A 10,000-nucleotide genomic window follows, 5' to 3' on the forward strand; every position below is an offset into this window, starting at 1 on the left:
AAGTGAGAGAACATTAAAAGGTCTGAGCCTAAAGTCAAGTGTTAACAATCCCACAAAGATCGATGGCAAAACTTGAAAAGTAAGACATAAGCATTGCGGCGTTCAATAAAAAAAAAATAATGCCAATGAGGGATTGCCAAAAATATAATAAAAGGTTGTGTGTGTGTGTGTGTGTGTGTGTGTGTGTGTGTGTGTGTGTGTGTGTGTGTGTGTGTGTGTGTGTGTGTGTGTGTGTGTGTGTGTGTGTGTGTGTGTGTGTGTGTGTATTGATTTATGAGGGCGTGTGTGAGCACTGTGAAATGATCTACACACGAAGGAGTTCCCATCACTCGTGTGTGCTGACAGGGAAGTTCTGAACCACATTTCGAGCCATTATATCATCTGTTCAACACATTCGGCAAGATTTATTGACTGTGAAAAAGGTGAGATTGTTTCCATCAGTATCTGTTCCTGCAGGGGAGTTTAAATCCTTGTATATAGCGTAATGCTGCAATGAAACTCCAGACAGACTACACAGCAGTTAACCTACAATAAAAACACATTTTATTTGACCGTTCTGTAAGGTTAAGGGTTATATAGCATGTTCCATACACAGGAGTCTTATAATCAACAACACTAAATCCAGTTCAATCACAAAAATCTAGACACCGAATCAGGACAGTGTTAAAAAAGTAAAACAAATACAATACAACACTATATTATGTATTTTAATGGAACATTACATTTGTATCATTGATCCAAGAGGAATAGTTAACATGATACAAAATGTGCACTTCTATACTGTATCTTCTTATCTATGCGATATTATACATTTTTCTTCACAAAGCCTATCTTGTAATACTTCTGTAAACATTTTAAAGCTTATTCCGCAACGCTGTTGTGTATCAAAGGAAATTACACATTGCAACAAGAGACTGCGGTCACACATCGCTGCTGCATTGTTCTGAAGCCACTAAAAAACAGAACCGTCCATTCACTTTAAATGTTACGCATTTGCTTGTCCAGTATTTAAACATAAGATTATCGCCTATGTCACTGCATTTATTGCAATGTTTTAATGGACAAATACTGCAGTAAATCTTCACTAGGGGTGTGTGTTATGGTGGAAATACTTAATATTCCACTCTGTCCCTTGTTCACTCACCTTGTTTCTCTAAATAGGCCTTGGAGACCGCAGTATATTACAATTTCTTAACAAAGATAGCACTGCACCTGAGCACAGAACACACATCCACAGCTTTTCTCTCGATCTCACACACACACACACACACACACACACACACACACACACACACACACACACACACACACACACACACACACACACACACACACACACACACACACACACACACACACACACACACATTCCATGTATACATCACTTCAGGGGACATTACATTGACTTACATGCATTTCCTGGAGACTTATCCTAACCTTAACCATAACCAACACATGCCTAACCCTAACCCTAACCCTAATCCTTACCCTTAACCTTACCCTAACCCTAATCCTAAACCTAACCAAGTCTTCACCCTAAAATTAATGATTCCCCTCATGGGGACCTCCAATTTGTCCCCATAAGGGAGGCGAGTCCCCACACGTGACTGTGTGAACAGATTTAGGTCCCCACAAGTATAGTAATGCTAGGCCACACACACACACACACACACACACACACACACACACACACACACACACACACACACACACACACACACACACACACACACACACTGGAAAAACTAGAAAAGTGCTGATCCGATGAAGCATAAACTCTGCCTGCGTCAGTGTATCCGCTCAGTGCTGTACAGCGGAGATATATGGTGACACTAAAACTGAGAGTCCATTCTGGAGCATGACTGTGCAAAAACCTAGATGATGACGGGACACAATTAATGACCAAACGAGTGTGGAGGACACAAAAAGAGATCGGATGATAGAAAGGGAGAAAGGATACAGAAAGAAAGACAGATAGAAAGCTCCGGGAAGATTGGTTTTGTAGTGAAAAGGAGGTAATTTTGTATGGGATATAATGTTGCCCCCTCTAAAGCTGTGGTTTTTAAAGGTCTCTGCATCCAGTGGGTGACACTCCTACTGATTCAATCGCTGCATGAGCACTGCAGCAGCTCTTAAAGCAACACAGTATTTCTCTTCTCCTGGCACTGGTTCTCTGGGAACTCACAAGCACTTTTAGCTGCTCTGAATCACCGCCATCAGCCGTAAACTGGCTTTTGTTTTAGAGCTGTAGTCAATAAACAGAAAGAGGAAATAGAGCCGTAAAAATATATTAAATTCTGCACAGATGTCTACATTATTCTGCTACTGTTTTTCTAATTGTGTGTAGCTTGAGTTAAGCTTTGAGAACATGACACTAAGGAAGAAGAAGTATGGGTGAAAAACAAGAAGGGGAGAAGAAGAAAAAGAAGAAGACAAAGAAGTGACAGTCTACTGTTGACAAGCTATTCTTCCTTCAAACACATTAAAAAACACACACAGTATCCCAAAGCTTTTGTATCCCTAATCAAATATGTGTTTATATCAGTGGCGAACCGTCAGGGCCTTCAATGTATTCAGAGAATACCCTGGAACACTCAGATAAAACAAACAAAAAATCGATTTAATTATATAAATAAAATGTAATAAAATGAATAAATGAGAATCGTATCTGTGTTGTTGATCTGTAATATTACAGTGTTACGTTGATTTGTTTGTCCTTCTCGGACCATGCACTACGCATTTCAGTGGTTTTGTGTTAGAAAAGAAAGCAACCAATCAGATCTTGTCCTTCAACCAAGGTATTCTACATCCTTGATAGAATGCCCTGGCCGTTGCACTGAATGAGAGCGTACGTTTGGACTGACAGTTTGATCAACCAATCATATATTGATTTGTAGCCAATGGGCGTATTCTTTCAGAGTTCCCCTCGGTTCCAGGGTGCTCTAGAAGGCCCGCTAGTTAACTGGCTCGAGACAGAGGATCTAGAACGAATGCGACGAAGCAATTCATGCCGTTTTATTGTTTTTAACGTTGAAATGACAAGTGCAACAGGTGAAGATGAAGTTGTTGCGGAATTGTTGTGAGTACCATTTTCAAGACGACAATTCAGTGAAAAGACGGACATTATAATGCCGCGGAGGAGGGGGGCGGCAGCGGGGTGGGTGTGTCTACAGAAGGTCCAGTTGTGATAGACACGGTTCGCCACTGGTTTATACAGTATGTACAAGATACTTTCCGGTGGAAGGAATTTTCCTGAGTACTTCAATATGTATTTCAAAAGTTAAATCACAGGCTAATTTTCTTCCAACTTGCCAATCATCAGGTCTCCATCCCATCTCACTTGCAGAGGATGATTATCCATCGGATTTAGGGGTACCAAATGATGGAATGACCATACTTTCCCCCAAATACTGTCCCACTATAAAACGATCTAACTATCTGCCGTTTTAAAACTGTATTCCTTTTTCCAAATACGTATATTCTCATACACTTTTCACAATCACATGTCCTGTTTTTTTTCTTATATGTTGTTGTAATACTTGGACGTCACTATTGAATTCATAAGAGAGACACACTCAGTTGAAATCTTTAAATGACAGCTGAAAAGGTTTTGTATTTGTTTTTTTACATGCCCTTTAATTGTTTTTTTTCATCATGTTTGTAATTCTTACCATTTCAGACATGCATGTATTTATTTATTTTATCATTTTATTATATTTAAGCATTTCGTCTTCCTTACTTTTATTAAGTGGGTTAACTGTTGTGAATTGTTGTACATAAATATTGGACTATATGGACATTTAAATGTGTGCAAAACAACAAATGAACTACTAAGTCACAGCAACGGCTGGTCCACAGCTCCCCCTAGTGATGAAACCACCTAATGGCACTTTAAAACAACTTACAGCACCTCTCTCCGGGTCTCTTTTCATCTCTCGCTGCATCTCCCCAGACTCTCATCTTGTCTCTGTTACTGACACACACACACACACACACACACACACACACACACACACACACACACACACACACACACACACACACACACACACACACACACACACACACACACACACACACACACACACACACACACGCACACACACAACTTTCATCTCTGGGGGTTCTTCACACACCCACGCTGTTACCCCTCACTGCATAACCACTACAAATGAGTTATTTAGCTGCTACTCTTTTATCTTGCAAGATGGTGAGAAGAAAATAGTCCCATCCCACATCCCCTCCTTACAAACCCACCTATTAGTGAACAGGCCTGGGGTTTACAGGTAACATGAAAAGTTTCTAAAAAGTATGGAACTTTAGCAAGATTACATTTAAAAACTAAAAAGAGCATATAGTGTTTGTCGTAAAAGGATCAGATTGTATTTCTTCTTTGTACGCTGTGCTGTTCTGTAGGCTAACACTTTAAATGTGAATCTATTCGCCTACTGCCTGAATCTGATTTATGGTTCTCACTTTCTTTGGTTCATTTGTTCTGTTTTTAATTCAGTAGGTGAACCTATATGTTAATCGAATAGTGTGTGTGAGTTTAACTGTATATGAAACTAAAATGGAGCATTTTCTGTCAGCTCAGATTGTATTTCTGCTTTTTGAAACTATAATGTGTGCTCATGTGTTTCATTGTTGGTGTTTAGGCTACTGCCTGAATATGCTGAATGGAAGGCAGGTTTCCCTTTAAATAAAATCATTTTTGATCCTAAATATCTTGGTTTCTTCTTTTCTAAGTTGTTCTGTTGTCTTACACATAATACACTTCAGTAAAAAACATCCGTTTGATATTTAATTTCTCTTGGATTTATCTGCATCGCATTTGATATTGCGTAAATCCAAAAGCAACAGAAAGTAATCAGGTTACATTACTTTTATATTGTGATACTCAGATTACATTTTTTTTTTATATGTAACTAGTGATTGTAATGGATTACACTTTTAGAGTAACCCCCCTAACCCTTAGTGAGTCCCTGTGGGGATTTATAACTGAGTTACGTGAATATGTGCTCAGACAGACTGCATCAAGAAACTTTGGATCTGGCTAAAGCCTTCCAAGTCACCTTGAAAATCAGCTAATAGTTTCATTAAAAAGACAAGTGTGTTAAAGCTGGCACGACTCCTTTCCTTTTACATAAAGAAGTGTGGGAAAGTAAGATGAAGCTGCACCGGGGTGTTATCCTCAGACGACCTCAGACAGACACAAGGACAGCGCTGCCTCTTAAATAACCGCTTATCAGCCCTCATCAATAATGGACAAATACCAAGCGAGGATGACTTAAAGAGCAGAGCGGGGAGAGACAAAGACACATTCATGTCCTAATAGACGGTGTTTTGTTCCTCTTATCACAGTCTGTGCCCAACTAATGAAAACACTAAAAAACGAAATAGAGAAGAGAAGAAGCAAAGCAACAATCTATAGGCTGTGCAATTGCAATTTTAGCATTATTAAAGAGGTTCTGCTTTTAGGGGTGTTCAATTTCCTGTTGTGTGTTATTTAGGTTTGTGTTGCATGTAAATGGTCTTCAAAGGCATAATGACATCACTATGTAACATTTGCGCTTCTGTTGGCTAGTGCTCCGAAACATTTTATGTGACATCTCAGAGCTGTTGAATTTGTGTTGCTTAAACACCATGACTTTCAAACAAGCAAGAATAAGTAATAATGTAAATGTTTACCTTAGCCGATTAGGGATACAAATAATTGTGAAGTAAAAATACGCAAAATACAAAAATAGGAACATTTTCACCACCTTCTGAGGATATTTCTACACCAAATTTATTTCTATGTATAAAGAATATATGTTTATATTTTTCTAAAACATACGATCATTTCTGAAGCTGAGAGGGTTTCAGGGAGTGATCCAGAAATGAGCACATCAATAGGACTGATGCCCTATTGATTCACTCTGATAGCTAGTGCTGCCACCAGAGGTCTGTGTGTGTGTGTGTGTGTGTGTGTGTGTGTGTGTGTGGTGTGTGTGTGTGTGTGTGTGTGTGTGTGTGTGTGTGTGTGTGTGTGTGTGTGTGTGTGTGTGTGTGTGTGTGTGTGTGTGTGTGTGTGTGTGTGTGTGTGTGTGTGTTTGTGTTTGTGTGTGTGTGTTTGTGTTTGTGTGTGTGTGTGTGTGGTTGCAGAGACTGACTGCCCTCCACACAGCAGCGTTAAAAAAATCTTCCAATGCTTCTGCCCGTTGACTTTGAATGGGGTGACGTCACTTTGCCTCGCTTTTCGCCGAACTGCATTGTGGGGAAGCAAAGCGAAGATTACCAGGATTTCCAGGATTTTCAGGATTCAAAAGTTGAGCAATGTTCAACTTTTGAAGCTGAGGTGGAAGCGTCAGCCAATCAAATCCCGTTTATGCAAATCTGACAGTTCAAGCGCTAGCCAATCAAACCGCGTGCACGCTGGGAGAGCCAGACCGCAGTTCATTTTCTATATTCCTGAAAATGGAGGAGAAATTAGTTATTGCGGTAGCAAATCACCCGGTTCTTTATGACCAGTCGCTAATAACGTAACAGGATACAAACCGGAGGAACCAGGCATGGAGGGAGGTGGCAGAGACAGTGGGTGAAACTGGTAGGTTTTCGCCTGTTTGGGGATTTTATATCCAGTTTACTTCGTTTTAACATTGCTATTGCTTTGTATGCCGGGGGCGGGAGATTCATGTGATTGGTTGTTGGTCGCAAAAAATCCCCAAGCTTTCAGATACGCCCACCTCCAAGATTTTCAAGATTTTTTTAACGCTGTTGTGTGGACGGGCCGTGAGAGTGTTTCTCAATGTCGAGGAAGGCTGCTCCAGAGCCACTATTTCAAGCATACTACGTCATCGAGTGCTGCCGAAGGACTGTTCCAATGTCCAGCATACTTGGAATTCTACCGAGGCCGGCGTACTTACAATTTCGAGGCTGCACATGTGTAGACTCCAAGGTCTTAAAATCGCCACAATGCTTTGCGCACGGACCAATTTCCAAATCTTTGGCGGAAATCGCGCTCCATTTAAGACGGGGCCTCGCATATGACGCACACCTAGGGTTGGGAACCGAAACTCGGTTCCAGATGAGAACCGATAAGAAAATGCCGGGTACCGGGTGCCCATACAAAATACACAATTTTGGTTCTGCTTAACGGTTTCTAAACGCGGTAGACCCTGTATTCCACCGGTTCCGTCTGCGCTGCGGTGACCCGGTGGAATACAGGGTAGGTGGACTGGCCATCTGTGTGTTCTGGAGAATCACAGAACGGCTAGTCGTCAGCGGGCCGTTGACGGACGGCTCGGTATGCTGATGGCCGGCACCGTCCTTCATTTTTTTAAACGGCATTGTGTAAGTTGCGCTGACAGGCGACAGAGGTCCACAGTTGCCCCGCAGCGAGGCTCCCCCCGCCCTCCAGTAGACAGTTCACGAGCTCAGTCACTTCATAACACCAAAGATGGGTCGCGGTAAACGCTCTGAAGTGAGGCTCCACTACACTAAAAAAGAAAAAGACAAGGCACAGTGTAATGCCTGTTAATAGCTTGCCACAGGCATAGCTCAGTGAAAATAAAGCACAGCTATTGTGCAATACATTTGTATTGCATGTATATTTCTTTATTTGTAAAAATGTCAGTTAAAGCTGAAAAGAATAAAGATATTTTTGTTATCTAAACGTTTGACCTCTTTCTTTTACAATTTTGGAATCGAAACGGGGAATCGATAAGAACCGGAATCGATAAGCAGAACCGGAATCGGAATCGGAATCGATACATTTCAAACGATACCCATCCCTACGCACACCTGTTAGCCTGTTCCACAATTCTTTGTTTTCCGAGGCTAGGAAGGATTCTTGCCTCGCTTCTGAAGCAAGTGACTCGGAAGACATGTGCTACCAAGCAAGCGTCCTGAACATTGAGAAACACCCTGAGTTATAGCGATGCATCCCATTGATTTTCCAGGCTGTGGGTTTATTTGTTAATGAGAGTTGTTAAGAGCATGCATTAGCTCCCCCACTAATCTCTAATGAACTGGTAATTTGTGTGTGTGTCACATTAAGAAGCAGTTTATCACTTGTTAAGACCAATATAGAAACGGCCTTGACAAAGAAAAGGCAGTGTCAGAAGTAATGGAGGTCAAAAGCAATTGACTTGAATGGAGTTTCAATTCCCAGCAGTCTACTTTTGAATGTTCAAATGTTTACCGACTAGATAATCAGATACACCATGGATATTTTGGTTGGTTCATGTATTTTGATTTTGAACAACTTTATAAAGCTTTAAATGTTGACTCTGGTGGGACTCGAACCCACAGCCTTTGAATACCTTCTCCTGGGCATATCTAGAAGTCCAATGCGCTGTCCATTGCGCCACAGAGCCACATTATTGGTCGCGAACGTGACTTTTTTGCTTGTGGATTCTCTAGAATTTGTGTTATATGCTTCTGAGAAAAACTACTACATCAGTTTAATGAACCTATATTTTTTTTGAAGCAATTGACTTGAATGGAGTTTCAATTCCCAGTAGAGTCTACTTTTGAATGTTCAAATGTGCACCGACTAGATAATCAGATACACCATGGACATTTTACTTGGTTCATGTATCTTGATAATGAACACTTTTATAAACCTTTAAATGTCAACTCTGGTGGGACTCGAACCCACAGCCTTTGAATACCTTCTCCTGGGCATATCTAGAAGTCCAATGCGCTGTCCATTGCGCCACAGAGCCACATTATAGTCCACAAACGTGACTTTCTTGCTTGTGGATTCTCTAGAATTTGTGTTATATGCTTCTGAGAAAAACTACTGCATCAGTTTTATGAACCTATAATTGTGTGGGCTAATGGACTTGAATGGAGTTTCAATTCCCTGCAGAGTCTACTTTTGAATGTTCACAGGGTTGCAAACGACATAATCACATAAACCAGTGCTTCTCAAAGTGTGGTCCGCAGACCACTGGTGGTCCGTGAGCGCCCCCTAGTGGTCCGTGAGTATATTGGTAACATTTCAAATTTGAAATATGCATATTGCATGATATAGCCCAGGGCAACACCTTCGTCACACATGTTGCCACCTGTTTGTACCATTTTCAGGCGATTTGTAATCTGTTCTAGAAAAACCATGTGTTTTTTTATATTTGTGGAGTTAGGTGGTCCGCGAGTGTTTTTTTATTGGTTAAGTGGTCCTTGGTATGAAAAAGTTTGAGAAACACTGATATAGATAAATAAGAACTGCTGTAATTAGTATTCAACTCACGTTTCAGGGATTTTACAGGTCAGGACCCTATGGTCAGGACTTAATTCAATTTCTGTCTCCAAATTGTGGACGTTTGTCTTTTCAGTGATTTATTATAGACTGTATATTGAAAACCAAAAGTAAAAGTCAATATAAATGAAACCTATTTTAACCTAAAACAATGATGCCACAACTGCAATGCGTTAATTTATTTATTGATTCAGTATTTTTTAAAGGTTATTCATTTTTTTGGTCATGTTTCATGATGTTGGAGCACATGGTATACAGAAAGGCTATATAAATACACATGTGAAAGATGTTTGTAATACTTTTGCTTGGTGGTGATTAGTAAACTATCGAACAGTGTGACAATAAGGCCACAGATTCACATTAGAAATAAGCAATCAGCAAAGCTTAGCGCAGGCACTGAGTACAGGTTAGTGTAATGCAATATAAAAAAAAGATGATCTTCAAATCAAAAACTAGCAGTGCATGTTTCAAACACATGACTGTGACCTAAGATCTTCATTGTCATAACTACACTGTAGCTATGCACAAATGACAATACAAAAAGCCTTGAAACTTGAAACGTATACACATCAGCGTAAATACTCATTTAACAACACAACTTTGATTTAAAAGATATAGGAAACACAGGCTATAAACAAACCACATATTAAACGGGGTATAAATGACACTAAAAACAAAAACTGGAGACAATCTTAAAGTGGACCTATTATGCTATATTGAAAAAATATATTGTATACAAAACATGTCTGTGAAGTT

At 40.2% G+C, this 10,000-nt stretch overlaps 2 non-coding genes across 2 annotated transcripts; both read right to left on the bottom strand.

Annotated features, from left to right (window-relative positions):
- Positions 1–8,265: 8,265 nt before the first annotated feature.
- trnar-ucu lies at positions 8,266–8,357 on the bottom strand. The gene is given in 2 exon segments: positions 8,266–8,301; positions 8,321–8,357. It is a non-coding gene; the product is annotated as a tRNA-Arg (tRNA).
- Positions 8,358–8,616: 259 nt separating this feature from the next.
- Positions 8,617–8,708, bottom strand: trnar-ucu. The gene is given in 2 exon segments: positions 8,617–8,652; positions 8,672–8,708. It is a non-coding gene; the product is annotated as a tRNA-Arg (tRNA).
- Positions 8,709–10,000: the final 1,292 nt, after the last annotated feature.

Source organism: Gymnodraco acuticeps, unplaced genomic scaffold (assembly GCF_902827175.1).
Source record: "Gymnodraco acuticeps unplaced genomic scaffold, fGymAcu1.1, whole genome shotgun sequence".
Lineage (NCBI taxonomy): Eukaryota > Metazoa > Chordata > Actinopteri > Perciformes > Bathydraconidae > Gymnodraco > Gymnodraco acuticeps.